Source organism: Ambystoma mexicanum, chromosome 8 (assembly GCF_040938575.1).
Source record: "Ambystoma mexicanum isolate Mex_15411 chromosome 8, UKY_AmexF1_1, whole genome shotgun sequence".
NCBI classification, from domain to species: domain Eukaryota; kingdom Metazoa; phylum Chordata; class Amphibia; order Caudata; family Ambystomatidae; genus Ambystoma; species Ambystoma mexicanum.
The window spans coordinates 1,046,801,903-1,046,818,940 of NC_090929.1; the positions used below are offsets into that span (position 1 = coordinate 1,046,801,903).

General features: G+C 64.4%; 1 long non-coding RNA gene across 1 annotated transcript; it reads right to left on the reverse strand.

Moving 5' to 3' along the window:
• Positions 1 to 270: 270 nt before the first annotated feature.
• Positions 271 to 1,127, reverse strand: LOC138473722 (uncharacterized). Its single transcript, XR_011268878.1, has 3 exons — positions 845 to 1,127; positions 668 to 742; positions 271 to 580 (listed from the first exon to the last, which is right to left on the reverse strand). It is a non-coding gene; the product is annotated as an uncharacterized lncRNA (long non-coding RNA).
• Positions 1,128 to 17,038: the final 15,911 nt, after the last annotated feature.

The window sequence follows — 17,038 nt, forward strand, 5'->3', positions numbered from 1 at the left end:
CGAAAAACCCTTGAAATTCGCCAGTTATGGTAAGCTAAGCAGCCATAACTCGCGCCACCACCGTAAACTGCTAAAACTAACACCCAGGACATCAAAGATGACATCATCTTTCATGTAAATCCAACAGATTGTCCACAAGATTGTGGAACTCTCCCGTCCCCTGCACACCCTTTATACTGTAGAAACAGTCAATATTTCTATACAATGGTAATATTCAGTTTCTTTCAGAAAAAAGAAGAAATTAATGAGAGAAGCTAATTCATGACACTATTATAATAAAACAGAATGATGGGGACCATCGGTTTTAATTGAATTTTAAATTAATTGTTATAGATATGAATTTCAATTCATTCATCATCCAGTCTTTGTAAACATAATAACATAAATGTGTTCATTTTGAGGTTACATTCAATATAATAATACAAGGGCATACAAGGTACTCATCACACTTTCTATACAATAGGCTTTTCACATGGTATATCCACAGAAAGTAATGATGAATATTTTCTCGACGCGTTTCGGGGTGTCCCCTTCTTCAGGAATTGATAGCCCTCTTCATTGCCGTTAATCTTTGTTTCGTCTATAATGTATGATACAATGATCAAATTTTAGATTCTCACTGATAACTGTCATTTAACTCTTGGGAGAAATTTTTAATAATAATCACCTGGATGTTCAATGTGGAATATCCTAACTGGATTTATTATCAATAGCAATAACAGCCCAATAATGGTTATTCAACCTGTAGATGTGATAAAAAGACAATAGGGAAAGCTCAATTAAAAACGGGATCTTAATTCATGAAGGAAAATCTAGTCATGTAATATCTAAGAAAAAATATTACCTTTCGGTATTTCTGTAAAAAGCTACTACATCCATGGAATGGGTCGCTGTGGTATGTAGAGAGTCCTCAGGTACGGAGGTAGTGCAGTAATGGGCGATTCCTCCACTCGTGTCTGTAAAAACACGTATATATACTATATTAGATACACGAAAACAATGGGGTGGGATCATTCTGTGGAGAGTATTCTGTGAAGGCCTCTAGGCTCATGATATGCAATTGGGGAGCTGTTTACAAAGGATTCTCTTACCTCCTTCCTGAGAAGATGGCCGGTGCTGTAGCTCGAACCGTTCTACACGGTTTTCGCTAAAGATGGCCACTATTTACATTATGACGTCATCACTATGTTTAGAACGTCAGCGTGTGACGGGAAAACAGACGTCATACGGACATATTTTAGAAAACAATGTGTAATTAACCAATAGTATATAGGTGTATATCTATACTGGTGCAGGGAGTTTGAGTCAAATGAAATAAAGGTGAAAAGAGTCGAAAGATAAATGTGAGGAGTGTCTCATGTAACTTGTGCGCCAGCATATGGTCATGTGGCATTCTTCAGAAGGTGTGCAATGAAGTCAGATGTTCGTTTACATTATGGTTACGTGCCACTACTAGAAACCTATGAAATTCAGTAAAACATATTTGTTAAAGGGACGTTATGGTTAAGTTGCGCTACTAAAAACCCATCAAATTCAGTAAAAAAAAACGTTGTTAAAGGGACGTTATGGTTAAGTTGCACTACTAAAAACCTAGGAAATTCACAAAAAAAACCTTTGCTAACGGGACGTTATGGTTCCAAGTAAAACCGAAAAACCCTTGAAATTCGCCAGTTATGGTAAGCTAAGCAGCCATAACTCGCGCCACCACCGTAAACTGCTAAAACTAACACCCAGGACATCAAAGATGACATCATCTTTCATGTCCTGGGTGTTAGTGTTAGCAGTGCACAATGGTGGCGCGAGTTATGGTTGATTAACTTACCATAACTGGCGAATTTCAAGGGTTTTTCGGTTTTACTTGGAACCATAACGTCCCTTTAACAAAGTTTTTTTCACTGAATATATATATACATATAAGGGGTTTTGGGGAGTTTTGCGTTGGGTGGGGGATTGCGGGGGTTTCCCCCCGCATATATATTACAATTGACCTTCACAATTCAGTCACTTGTGAAAAGGTCAATTGTAATTGACCAATTGTAAAACGAACAATTCGTATACAATCAATTCACATCCTTACTGTTCATGGCCTGTAAGAATGTCATTGTTTTTTTCCCTTGTTCCTTCCCATGCCTTGAAGCGCTTTGAAACACATTCAGGGTAATTCATAGAAATTCGCACAAAAGTGGCGCATGCGGCTGGCGCACAGTGTCCCCGTGTGATACACTGCGCCAGCCGCATGCGATAAAATCCTTTTCATCGCACAGCGTATTCATGGATTTTAGCCTCCAAAACCAGCCGTGGCGCAGAGTGGTGCAGCGACCCTGCAGCAGCGCCAGTTACGCCCCCAAGAATGCCCTCACGCAAGGAAAAGCCTTCAAAATTCCAAAATCATCGCAAAGGGCTGCGCTAACCCTGGACCAGTTCACCAGGCTGCCAAACAGAAAATGCCAAGCGGGGAACGTGTATTTCAGTGGTTCTCGGGAAGTTTCACACGCAATTGTCCTGGGTACGTGTACATCAGGGGTGCGTGGGAAGTAACACACGCGATTGAATCAGGGCATGAGTATTCCAGGGGTGCGCGGGAAGTACCACACGCAAAAACAGCAGGGTACGTGCATTTCAGGGGTGCCCGGGAAGTATCACACGCGATTCCATCAGGGTACGTGTATTCCAGGGGTGCGCGGGAAGTATCACACGCAAAAGCAGCAGGGTACTTGTATTCCAGTGGTGCGTGGGAAGTATCACACGCAAAAGCAGCAGGGTATGTGCATTTCAGGGGTGCGCGGGAAGTATCACACGCGATTCCATCAGGGTAGGTGTATTCCAGGGGTGCGCGGGAAGTATCACACGCAAAAGCAGCAGGGTATGTGTATTCCAGTGGTGCGAGGGAAGTATCACACGCAAAAGCAGCATGGTACGTGTTTTTCAGGGGTGCGCGGGAAGTATCACACGCGATTCCATCTGGGTACGTGAATTCCAGGGGTGCGCGGGGAGCATTACATGTGAATTGCCCGTGTGGGTCCTCCCAGGTGTTCCCTCTACACCCTCCACGGCCCCTGCAGGCGGCCCACACCACAGGGGACTACCCTGCACCCCTGCTCATGTCCCACAGGCAACCCATCCACCATGGCCATGCCCCCCAGCCAACCCACATGTCACCTTGCACTACTGATCACAAACACATGTCTCCCATCACCCCCACCCCCCAGCATCCAGGGGCACCCTCCACCAGGCCCCCACTCATGTCTCCCACCACCCCCACGCCCCAGCATCCAGGGGCACCCTCCACCAGGCCCCCACTCATGTCTCCCACCACCCCACCCCCAGCAGCCAGGGGCACCCTCCACCAGGCCCCCACTCATGTCTCCCACCACCCCCACCCCCCAGCATCCAGGGGCAGCCCCCACCAGGCCCCCACTCATGTCCCCCTGCACCCCCACCCACCAGCAGCCAGGGGCACCCTCCACCAGGCCCCCACTCATGTCCCCCTGCACCCCCACCCCCCAGCAGTGCAGGGCACCCTCCACCAGGCCCCCACTCATGTCCCCCTGCACCCACACCCCCAGCAGTCAGGGGCACCCTCCACCAGGCCCCCACTCATGTCCAACTCATGTCTCCCAGCACCCCCACCCCCCAGCAGTGCAGGGCACCCTCCACCAGGCCCCCACTCATGTCCCCCTGCACCCCCACCCCCCAGCAGCCAGGGGCACCCTATACCAGGCCCCCACTCATGTCCCCCTGCACCCCCACCCCCCAGCATCCAGAGGCACCCTCCACCAGGCCCCCACTCATGTCCCCCTGCACCCCCACCCCCCAGCAGTGCAGGGCACCCTCCACCAGGCCCCCACTTATGTCCCCCTGCACCCCCACCCCCCAGCATCCAGAGGCACCCTCCACCAGGCCCCCACTCATGTCCCCCTGCACTCCCACCCCCCAGCAGTGCAGGGCACCCTCCACCAGGCCCCCACTCATGTCCCCATGTACTCCCACCCCCCAGCAGTCAGGGGCACCCTCCACCAGGCCCCCACTCATGCCCCCCTGCACCCCAACCCCCAGCAGTCAGGGGCACCCTCCACCAGGCCCCCACTCATGTCCCCCTGCACCCCCACCCCCCAGCATGCAGGGGCACCCTCCACCAGGCACCCACTCATGTCCCCCTGCACCCCAACCCCCCACCAGTCAGGGGCACCCTCCACCAGGCCCCCACTCATGTCCCCCTGCACCCCCACCCCCCAGCATGCAGGGGCACCCTCCACCAGGCCCCCACTCATGTCCCCCTGCACTCCCACCCCCCAGCAGTGCAGGGCACCGTCCACCAGGCCCCCACTCATGTCCCCCTGCACCCACACCCCCCAGCAGTCAGGGGCACCCTCCACCAGGCCCCCACTCATGTCCAGTTCATGTCTCCCGGCACCCCCACCCCCCAGCAGTGCAGGGCACCCTCCACCAGGCCCCCACTCATGTCCCCCTGCACCCCCACCCCCCAGCAGCCAGGGTCACCCTCCACCAGGCCCCACCTATGTCCCCCTGCACCCCCACCCCCCAGCATCCAGGGGCACCCTCCACCAGGCCCCCACTCATGTCCCCCTGCACTCCCACCCCCCCAGCAGTGCAGGGCACCCTCCACCAGGCCCCCACTCATGTCCCCCTGCACTCCCACCCCCCAGCAGTGCAGGGCACCCTCCACCAGGCCCCCACTCATGTCCCCCTGCACCCCCACCCCCAGCAGTCAGGGGCACCCTCCACCAGGCCCCCACTCATGTCCCCCTTCACCCCCACCCCCCACCAGTAAGGGGCACCCTCCACCAGGCCCCCACTCATGTCCCCCTGCACCCCCAGCCACCAGCAGCCAGGGGCACCCTCCACCAGGGCCCCACTCATGTCCCCCTGCACCCCCACCCCCCAGCAGTCAGGGGCACCCTCCACCAGGCCCCCCACTCATGTCCAACTCATGTCACCCTGCACCCCCACCCACCAGCAGCCAGGGGCACCCTCCACCAGGCCCCCACTCATGTCCCCCTGCACCCCCACCCCCCAGCAGCCAGGGGCACCCTATACCAGGCCCCCACTCATGTCCCCCTGCACCCCCACCCCCCAGCATCCAGAGGCACCCTCCACCAGGCCCCCACTCATGTCCCCCTGCACCCCCACCCCCCAGCAGTGCAGGGCACCCTCCACCAGGCCCCCACTTATGTCCCCCTGCACCCCCACCCCCCAGCATCCAGAGGCACCCTCCACCAGGCCCCCACTCATGTCCCCCTGCACTCCCACCCCCCAGCAGTGCAGGGCACCCTCCACCAGGCCCCCACTCATGTCCCCATGTACTCCCACCCCCCAGCAGTCAGGGGCACCCTCCACCAGGCCCCCACTCATGCCCCCCTGCACCCCAACCCCCAGCAGTCAGGGGCACCCTCCACCAGGCCCCCACTCATGTCCCCCTGCACCCCCACCCCCCAGCATGCAGGGGCACCCTCCACCAGGCCCCCACTCATGTCCCCCTGCACCCCAACCCCCCACCAGTCAGGGGCACCCTCCACCAGGCCCCCACTCATGTCCCCCTGCACCCCCACCCCCCAGCATGCAGGGGCACCCTCCACCAGGCCCCCACTCATGTCCCCCTGCACTCCCACCCCCCAGCAGTGCAGGGCACCGTCCACCAGGCCCCCACTCATGTCCCCCTGCACCCACACCCCCCAGCAGTCAGGGGCACCCTCCACCAGGCCCCCACTCATGTCCAGTTCATGTCTCCCGGCACCCCCACCCCCCAGCAGTGCAGGGCACCCTCCACCAGGCCCCCACTCATGTCCCCCTGCACCCCCACCCCCCAGCAGCCAGGGGCACCCTCCACCAGGCCCCACCTATGTCCCCCTGCACCCCCACCCCCCAGCATCCAGGGGCACCCTCCACCAGGCCCCCACTCATGTCCCCCTGCACTCCCACCCCCCCAGCAGTGCAGGGCACCCTCCACCAGGCCCCCACTCATGTCCCCCTGCACTCCCACCCCCCAGCAGTGCAGGGCACCCTCCACCAGGCCCCCACTCATGTCCCCCTGCACCCCCACCCCCAGCAGTCAGGGGCACCCTCCACCAGGCCCCCACTCATGTCCCCCTTCACCCCCACCCCCCACCAGTAAGGGGCACCCTCCACCAGGCCCCCACTCATGTCCCCCTGCACCCCCAGCCACCAGCAGCCAGGGGCACCCTCCACCAGGGCCCCACTCATGTCCCCCTGCACCCCCACCCCCCAGCAGTCAGGGGCACCCTCCACCAGGCCCCCCACTCATGTCCAACTCATGTCACCCTGCACCCCCACCCACCAGCAGCCAGGGGCACCCTCCACCAGGCCCCCACTCATGTCCCCCTGCACTCCCACCTACCAGCAGCCAGGGGCACCCTCCACCAGGCCCCCACTCATGTTCCCCTGCACCCCCACCCCCCAGCAGCCAGGGGCACCCTCCACCAGGCCCCCACTCATGTCCCGCTCCACTCCCACCCCCCAGCAGTGCACGGCACCCTCCACCAGGCCCCCACCCATGTCCCCCTGCACCCCCACCCCCCAGCAGTCAGGGGCACCCTCCACCAGGCCCCCACTCATGTCCAAATCATGTCCCCCTGCACCCCCACCCACCAGCAGCCAGGGACACCCTCCACCAGGCCCCCACTCATGTCCAACTCATGTCTCCCAGCACCCCCACCCCCCAGCAGTGCAGGGCACCCTCCACCAGGCCCCCACTCATGTCGCCCTGCACCCACACCCCCAGCAGTCAGGGGCACCCTCCACCAGGCCCCCACTCATGTCCAACTCATGTCTCCAAGCACCCCCACCCCCCAGCAGTGCAGGGCACCATCCACCAGGCCCCCACTCATGTCCCCCTGCACCTCCACCCCCAGCAGCCAGGGGCACCCTCCACCAGGCCCCCACTCATGTCCCCCTGCACCCCCACCCCCCAGCAGTCAGGGGCACCCTCCACCAGGCCCCCCACTCATGTCCAACTCATGTCACCCTGCACCCCCACCCACCAGCAGCCAGGGGCACCCTCCAGCAGGCCCCCACTCATGTCCCCCTGCACTCCCACCTACCAGCAGCCAGGGGCACCCTCCACCAGGCCCCCACTCATGTTCCCCTGCACCCCCACCCCCCAGCAGCCAGGGGCACCCTCCACCAGGCCCCCACTCATGTCCCGCTCCACTCCCACCCCCCAGCAGTGCAGGGCACCCTCCACCAGGCCCCCACTCATGTCCCCCTGCACCCCCACCCCCCAGCAGTCAGGGGCACCCTCCACCAGGCCCCCACTCATGTCCAAATCATGTCCCCCTGCACCCCCACCCACCAGCAGCCAGGGACACCCTCCACCAGGCCCCCACTCATGTCCAACTCATGGCTCCCAGCACCCCCACCCCCCAGCAGTGCAGGGCACCCTCCACCAGGCCCCCACTCATGTCCCCCTGCACCCACACCCCCAGCAGTCAGGGGCACCCTCCACCAGGCCCCCACTCATGTCCAACTCATGTCTCCCAGCACCCCACCCCCCAGCAGTGCAGGGCACCCTCCACCAGGCCCCCACTCATGTCCCCCTGCACCCCCACCCCCCAGCATCCAGAGGCACCCTCCACCAGGCCCCCACTCATGTCCCCCTGCACTCCCACCCCCCAGCAGTGCAGGGCACCCTCCACCAGGCCCCCACTCATGTCCCCCTGCACCCCCACCCCCCAGCATCCAGGGGCACCCTCCACCAGACCCCCACTCATGTCCCCATGTACTCCCACCCCCCAGCAGTCAGGGGCACCCTCCACCAAGCCCCCACTCATGTCCCCCTGCACCCCCACCCCCCAGCAGCCAGGGGCACCCTCCACCAGGCACCCACTCATGTCCCCCTGCACCCCCACTTCCCAGCATCCAGAGGCACCCTCCACCAGGCCCCCACTCATGTCCCCCTGCACTCCCACCCTCCAGCAGTGCAGGGCACCCTCCACCAGGCCCCCACTCATGTCCCCCTGCACCCCCACCCCCCAGCAGTCAGGGGCACCCTCCAACAGGCCCCCACTCATGTCCCCCTGCACCCCCACCCCCCAACAGTCAGGGGCACCCTCCACCAGGCCCCCACTCATGTCCAACTCATGTCCCCCTGCACCCCCACCCACCAGCAGCCAGGGGCACCCTCCACCAGGCCCCCACTCATGTCCCCCTGCACTCCCACCCACCAGCAGCCAGGGGCACCCTCCACCAGGCTCCCACTCATGTCCCCCTGAACCCCCACCCCCCAGCAGCCAGGGGCACCCTCCACCAGGCCCCCACTCATGTCCCCCTGCACTCCCACCCCCCAGCAGTGCAGGGCACCCTCCACCAGGCCCCCACTCATGTCCACCTGCACCCCCACCACCCAGCAGTCAGGGGCACCCTCCAACAGGCCCCCACTCATGCCCAACGCATGTCCCCCTGCACCCCCACCCACCAGCAGCCAGGGGCACCCTCCACCAGGCCCCCACTCATGTCCAACTCATGTCTCCCAGCACCCCCACCCCCCAGCAGTGCAGGGCATCCTCCACCAGGCCCCCACTCATGTCCCCCTGCACCCACACCCCCAGCAGTCAGGGGCACCCTCCACCAGGCCCCACTCATGTCCAACTCATGTCTCCCAGCACCCCCACCCCCCAGCAGTGCAGGGCACCCTCCACCAGGCCCCCACTCATGTCCCCCTGCACCGCCACCCCCCAGTAGCCAGGGGCACCCTCCACCAGGCCCCCACTCATGTCCCCCTGCACCCCCACCCCCCAGCATCCAGAGGCACCCTCCACCAGGCCCCCACTCATGTCCCCCTGCACTCCCACCCCCCAGCAGTGCAGGGCACCCTCCACCAGGCCCCCACTCATGTCCCCCTGCACCCCCACCCCCAGCATCCAGGGGCACCCTCCACCAGGCCCCACTCATGCCCCCATGTACTCCCACCCGCCAGCAGACAGGGGCACCCTCCACCAGGCACCCACTCATGCCCCCCTGCACCGCCACCCCCCAGCAGTCAGGGGCACCCTCCACCAGGCCCCCACTCATGTCCCCCTGCACCCCCACCCCCCAGCATCCAGGGGCACCCTCCACCAGGTCCCCACTCATGTCCCCCTGCACCCCCACCCCCCAGCATCCAGGGGCACCCTCCACCAGGCCCCCACTCATGTCCCCCTGCACTCCCACCCCCCAGCAGTGCAGGGCACCCTCCACCAGGCCCCCACTCATGTCCCCCTGCACCCACACCCCCCAGCAGTCAGGGGCACCCTCCACCAGGCCCCCACTCATGTCCCCCTGCACCCACACCCCCCAGCAGTCAGGGGCACCCTCCACCAGGCCCCCACTCATGTCCAGCTCATGTCTCCCGGCACCCCCACCCCCCAGCAGTGCAGGGCACCCTCCACCAGGCCCCCACTCATGTCTCCCTGCACCCTCACCCCCCAGCAGCCTAGGGCACCCTCCACCAGGCCCCACCTATGTCCCCCTGCACCCCCACCCCCCAGCATCCAGGGGCACCCTCCACCAGGCCCCCACTCATGTCCCCCTGCACTCCCACCCCCCCAGCAGTGCAGGGCACCCTCCACCAGGCCCCCACTCATGTCCCCCGCACCCCCACCCCCCCAACATCCAGGGGCACCCTCCACCAGGCCCCCACTCATGTCCCCCTGCACTCCCACCCCCCAGCAGTGCAGGGCACCCTCCACCAGGCCCCCACTCATGTCCCCCTGCACCCCCACCCCCAGCAGTCAGGGGCACCCTCCACCAGGCCCCCACTCATGTCCCCCTTCACCCCCACCCCCCACCAGTAAGGGGCACCCTCCACCAGGCCCCCACTCATGCCCCCCTGCACCCCCACCCACCAGCAGCCAGGGGCACCCTCCACCAGGCCCCCACTCATGTCCCCCTGCACCCCCACCCCCCAGCAGTCAGGGGCACCCTCCACCAGGCCCCCCACTCATGTCCAACTCATGTCACCCTGCACCCCCACCCACCAGCAGCCAGGGGCACCCTCCACCAGGCCCCCACTCATGTCCCCCTGCACTCCCACCTACCAGCAGCCAGGGGCACCCTCCACCAGGCCGCCACTCATGTTCCCCTGCACCCCCACCCCCCAGCTGCCAGGGGCACCCTCCACCAGGCCCCCACTCATGTCCCGCTCCACTCCCACCCCCCAGCAGTGCAGGGCACCCTCCACCAGGCCCCCACTCATGTCCCCCTGCACCCCCACCCCCCAGCAGTCAGGGGCACCCTCCACCAGGCCCCCACTCATGTCCAAATCATGTCCCCCTGCACCCCCACCCACCAGCAGCCAGGGACACCCTCTACCAGGCCCCCACTCATGTCCAACTCATGTCTCCCAGCACCCCCACCCCCAGCAGTGCAGGACACCCTCCACCAGGCCCCCACTCATGTCCCCCTGCACCCACACCCCCAGCAGTCAGGGGCACCCTCCACCAGGCCCCCACTCATGTCCAACTCATGTCTCCCAGCACCCCCACCCCCCAGCAGTGCAGCGCACCCTCCACCAGGCCCCCACTCATGTCCCCCTGCACCCCCACCCCCCAGCAGCCAGGGGCACCCTCCACCAGGCCCCCACTCATGTCCCCCTGCACCCCCACCCCCCAGCATCCAGAGGCACCCACCACCAGGCCCCCACTCATGTCCCCCTGCACTCCCACCCCCCAGCAGTGCAGGGCACCCTCCACCAGGCCCCCACTCATGTCCCCCTGCACCCCCACCCCCCAGCATCCAGGGGCACCCTCCACCAGGCCCCCACTCATGTCCCCATGTACTCCCACCCCCCAGCAGTCAGGGGCACCCTCCACCAAGCTCCCACTCATGTCCCCCTGCACCCCCAACCCCCAGCAGCCAGGGGCACCCTCCACCAGGCCCCCACTCATGTCCCCCTGCACCCCCACCCCCCACCAGTCAGGGGCACCCTCCACCAGGCCCCCACTCATGTCCCCCTGCACTCCCACCCACCAGCAGCCAGGGGCACCCTCCACCAGGCTCCCACTCATGTCCCCCTGCACCCCCACCCCCCAGCAGCCAGGGGCACCCTCCACCAGGCCCCCACTCATGTCCCCCTGCACTCCCACCCCCCAGCAGTGCAGGGCACCCTCCACCAGGCCCCCACTCATGTCCCCCTGCACCCCCACCCCCCAGCAGTCAGGGGCACCCTCCACCAGGCCCCCACTCATGTCCAACGCATGTCCCCCTGCACCCCCACCCACCAGCAGCCAGGGGCACCCTCCACCAGGCCCCCACTCATGTCCAACTCATGTCTCCCAGCACCCCCACCCCCCAGCAGTGCAGGGCATCCTCCACCAGGCCCCCACTCATGTCCCCCTGCACCCACATCCCCAGCAGTCAGGGGCACCCTCCACCAGGCCCCACTCATGTCCAACTCATGTCTCCCAGCACCCCCCCCCCCCAGCAGTGCAGGGCACCCTCCACCAGGCCCCCACTCATGTCCCCCTGCACCCCCACCCCCCAGTAGCCAGGGGCACCCTCCACCAGGCCCCCACTCATGTCCCCTTGCACCCCCACCCCCCAGCATCCAGAGGCACCCTCCACCAGGCCCCCACTCATGTCCCCCTGCACTCCCACCCCCCAGCATCCAGGGGCACCCTCCACCAGGTCCCCACTCATGTCCCCCTGCACCCCCACCCCCAGCATCCAGGGGCACCCTCCACCAGGGTCCCCACTCATGTCCCCCTGCACCCCCACCCCCCAGCATCCAGGGGCACCCTCCACCAGGCCCCCACTCATGTCCCCCTGCACTCCCACCTCCCAGCAGTGCAGGGCACCCTCCACCAGGCCCCCACTCATGTCCCCCTGCACCCCCACCCCCCAGCATCCAGAGGCACCCTCCACCAGGCCCCCACTCATGTCCCCCTGCACTCCCACCCCCCAGCAGTGCAGGGCACCCTCCACCAGGCCCCCACTCATGTCCCCCTGCACCCCCACCCCCAGCATCCAGGGGCACCCTCCACCAGGCCCCACTCATGCCCCCATGTACTCCCACCCGCCAGCAGACAGGGGCACCCTCCACCAGGCACCCACTCATGCCCCCCTGCACCGCCACCCCCCAGCAGTCAGGGGCACCCTCCACCAGGCCCCCACTCATGTCCCCCTGCACCCCCACCCCCCAGCATCCAGGGGCACCCTCCACCAGGTCCCCACTCATGTCCCCCTGCACCCCCACCCCCCAGCATCCAGGGGCACCCTCCACCAGGCCCCCACTCATGTCCCCCTGCACTCCCACCCCCAGCAGTGCAGGGCACCCTCCACCAGGCCCCCACTCATGTCCCCCTGCACCCACACCCCCCAGCAGTCAGGGGCACCCTCCACCAGGCCCCCACTCATGTCCCCCTGCACCCACACCCCCCAGCAGTCAGGGGCACCCTCCACCAGGCCCCCACTCATGTCCAGCTCATGTCTCCCGGCACCCCCACCCCCCAGCAGTGCAGGGCACCCTCCACCAGGCCCCCACTCATGTCTCCCTGCACCCTCACCCCCCAGCAGCCTAGGGCACCCTCCACCAGGCCCCACCTATGTCCCCCTGCACCCCCACCCCCCAGCATCCAGGGGCACCCTCCACCAGGCCCCCACTCATGTCCCCCTGCACTCCCACCCCCCCAGCAGTGCAGGGCACCCTCCACCAGGCCCCCACTCATGTCCCCCGCACCCCCACCCCCCCAACATCCAGGGGCACCCTCCACCAGGCCCCCACTCATGTCCCCCTGCACTCCCACCCCCCAGCAGTGCAGGGCACCCTCCACCAGGCCCCCACTCATGTCCCCCTGCACCCCCACCCCCAGCAGTCAGGGGCACCCTCCACCAGGCCCCCACTCATGTCCCCCTTCACCCCCACCCCCCACCAGTAAGGGGCACCCTCCACCAGGCCCCCACTCATGCCCCCCTGCACCCCCACCCACCAGCAGCCAGGGGCACCCTCCACCAGGCCCCCACTCATGTCCCCCTGCACCCCCACCCCCCAGCAGTCAGGGGCACCCTCCACCAGGCCCCCCACTCATGTCCAACTCATGTCACCCTGCACCCCCACCCACCAGCAGCCAGGGGCACCCTCCACCAGGCCCCCACTCATGTCCCCCTGCACTCCCACCTACCAGCAGCCAGGGGCACCCTCCACCAGGCCGCCACTCATGTTCCCCTGCACCCCCACCCCCCAGCTGCCAGGGGCACCCTCCACCAGGCCCCCACTCATGTCCCGCTCCACTCCCACCCCCCAGCAGTGCAGGGCACCCTCCACCAGGCCCCCACTCATGTCCCCCTGCACCCCCACCCCCCAGCAGTCAGGGGCACCCTCCACCAGGCCCCCACTCATGTCCAAATCATGTCCCCCTGCACCCCCACCCACCAGCAGCCAGGGACACCCTCTACCAGGCCCCCACTCATGTCCAACTCATGTCTCCCAGCACCCCCACCCCCAGCAGTGCAGGACACCCTCCACCAGGCCCCCACTCATGTCCCCCTGCACCCACACCCCCAGCAGTCAGGGGCACCCTCCACCAGGCCCCCACTCATGTCCAACTCATGTCTCCCAGCACCCCCACCCCCCAGCAGTGCAGCGCACCCTCCACCAGGCCCCCACTCATGTCCCCCTGCACCCCCACCCCCCAGCAGCCAGGGGCACCCTCCACCAGGCCCCCACTCATGTCCCCCTGCACCCCCACCCCCCAGCATCCAGAGGCACCCACCACCAGGCCCCCACTCATGTCCCCCTGCACTCCCACCCCCCAGCAGTGCAGGGCACCCTCCACCAGGCCCCCACTCATGTCCCCCTGCACCCCCACCCCCCAGCATCCAGGGGCACCCTCCACCAGGCCCCCACTCATGTCCCCATGTACTCCCACCCCCCAGCAGTCAGGGGCACCCTCCACCAAGCTCCCACTCATGTCCCCCTGCACCCCCAACCCCCAGCAGCCAGGGGCACCCTCCCACCAGGCCCCACTCATGTCCCCCTGCACCCCCACCCCCCACCAGTCAGGGGCACCCTCCACCAGGCCCCCACTCATGTCCCCCTGCACTCCCACCCACCAGCAGCCAGGGGCACCCTCCACCAGGCTCCCACTCATGTCCCCCTGCACCCCCACCCCCCAGCAGCCAGGGGCACCCTCCACCAGGCCCCCACTCATGTCCCCCTGCACTCCCACCCCCCAGCAGTGCAGGGCACCCTCCACCAGGCCCCCACTCATGTCCCCCTGCACCCCCACCCCCCAGCAGTCAGGGGCACCCTCCACCAGGCCCCCACTCATGTCCAACGCATGTCCCCCTGCACCCCCACCCACCAGCAGCCAGGGGCACCCTCCACCAGGCCCCCACTCATGTCCAACTCATGTCTCCCAGCACCCCCACCCCCCAGCAGTGCAGGGCATCCTCCACCAGGCCCCCACTCATGTCCCCCTGCACCCACATCCCCAGCAGTCAGGGGCACCCTCCACCAGGCCCCACTCATGTCCAACTCATGTCTCCCAGCACCCCCCCCCCCCAGCAGTGCAGGGCACCCTCCACCAGGCCCCCACTCATGTCCCCCTGCACCCCCACCCCCCAGTAGCCAGGGGCACCCTCCACCAGGCCCCCACTCATGTCCCCTTGCACCCCCACCCCCCAGCATCCAGAGGCACCCTCCACCAGGCCCCCACTCATGTCCCCCTGCACTCCCACCCCCCAGCATCCAGGGGCACCCTCCACCAGGTCCCCACTCATGTCCCCCTGCACCCCCACCCCCCAGCATCCAGGGGCACCCTCCACCAGGGTCCCCACTCATGTCCCCCTGCACCCCCACCCCCCAGCATCCAGGGGCACCCTCCACCAGGCCCCCACTCATGTCCCCCTGCACTCCCACCTCCCAGCAGTGCAGGGCACCCTCCACCAGGCCCCCACTCATGTCCCCCTGCACCCACACCCCCCAGCAGTCAGGGGCACCCTCCACCAGGCCCCCACTCATGTCCCCCTGCACTCCCACCCACCAGCAGCCAGGGGCACCCTCCACCAGGCCCCCACTCATGTCCCCCTGCACCCCCACCCCCCAGCAGCCAGGGGCACCCTCCACCAGGCCTCCACTCATGTCCCCCTGCACTCCCACCCCCCAGCAGTGCAGGGCACCCTCCACCAGGCCCCCACTCATGTCCCCCTGCACCCCCACCCCCCAGCAGTCAGGGGCACCCTCCACCAGGCCCCCACTCATGTCCAACTCATGTCCCCCTGCACCCCCACCCACCAGCAGCCAGGGTCACCCTCCACCAGGCCCCCACTCATGTCCAACTCATGTCTCCCAGCACCCCCACCCCCCAGCAGTGCAGGGCACCCTCCACCAGGCCCCCACTCATGTCCAACTCATGTCTCCCTGCACCCCCACCCCACCCCCCAGCAGTCAGGGGCACCCTCCACCAGGCCCCACTCATGTCCCCCTGCACCCCCACCCCCCACCAGTCAGAGGCACCCTCCACCAGGCTCCCACTCATGTCCCCCTGCACGTCCACCCACCAGCAGCCAGGGCACCCTCCACCAGGCCCCCACTCATGTCCCCCTGCGCCCCCACCCCCAGCAGTCAGGGGCACCCTCCACCAGGGCCCCACTCATGTCCCCCTGCACCCCCACCCACCAGCAGCCAGGGGCACCCTTCACCAGGCCCCCACTCATGTCCCCCTGCACCCCCACCCCCCACCAGTCAGGGGCTCCCTCCACCAGGCCCCCACTCATGTCCAACTCATGTCTCCCAGCACCCCCGCCCCCCAGCAGTGCGGGGCACCTGCCAGCAGGCCCCCACACATGTCCCCCAGCCAACACGTCATCACAATCCAGATCCCAGGCTCCTATGCCCACCCAAATCACACCCCACGCCACCTCAGTCAAACACCCAACCAAGTTTTACATCCATTCAAAATTGAAATACCCATTACATGATAGATATCAAACAAGCAGTATGCGCATGAGTACAAGTCCGTCAGACCCACACAATGGCAACACATGACTGTGAAAAAACCCACATTGTGGCAGGCATGAAACCCATGAGAGAAGTCCACACATTGAAGTAAGAAACAAAAATGTATTACAGTGTAAATGAAGTGAATGAAATCAAAAGAAACAATAATGGCAACAAATATCAAAATGCAGCATGTCCACCAAAATAATAAATAATGAAAATGGGAATCCAAAATAACCGTAATGAAATTGTGTCCAAAGTCACCGTCCAACAAAGCAAATCCAAAGGGAAAGTAAAGTGAAAATCCATTGCTCCATGGTGAAAAAATAATAAAAGATGAAGGCCACAAATCCACTGTCAAACTATGTACAAAGAGCAAATCCAGGGTCCATGATCCCAACGATGTAAATGAAACCTACAATAAAACCCACCTAACTAATAACTATATACAAAAAAGTGGGGCATAGTCCAAGCGCCCCAAATTAAAAAAAAAATTAAACCTAACACTAATTAACTATATACAATGGCAGCGGGCTAGTCCAACGGCTCACTTCTGGATGTTGCGGGCCAAGGCATCATCGAACTCCTGCTCAATGTCCCGGAGGCGGTCCTGTTCCATGGCCCCGAGGGTCCGCAGAGACGACGACATGTTCTCCTCCAACTCCCTGCGGATTGCCTCGAGGCACTCGGCCCGCCTCAGGGCCCTCCGCATGGAGTTCTCCGCCCTGACCATCGTGAGCCGTGCCTCTTCTGCCCGCTGCCGCTCCGCATCTATGGCGTGGCCCAACCGCTGCCACATGGAAGACACTTCCCGTCCTGGGTCCTCCTGCCCTCCGGCCGATGCCTGCCCCTCCGATGTCAAAGGCCCTGAGCCATCGTGGCTCCCACCTACAGCCTCCTGCTGCTGCTGCTGCTGCTGTCCATGTGCCCTGTCCGATGGTGCCTGCACATCCTCCTCCAGCTGGGGTGCAGTTGTTGATGTGGCCACCCCTGCTGGACGTCCGACTCCCGACTGTGGCAGGGATCTGTTGTCCACCAGCCTGGCCGCACGGTCAGAGGCAGCTCCACAGGGCACCCAGGTGATAC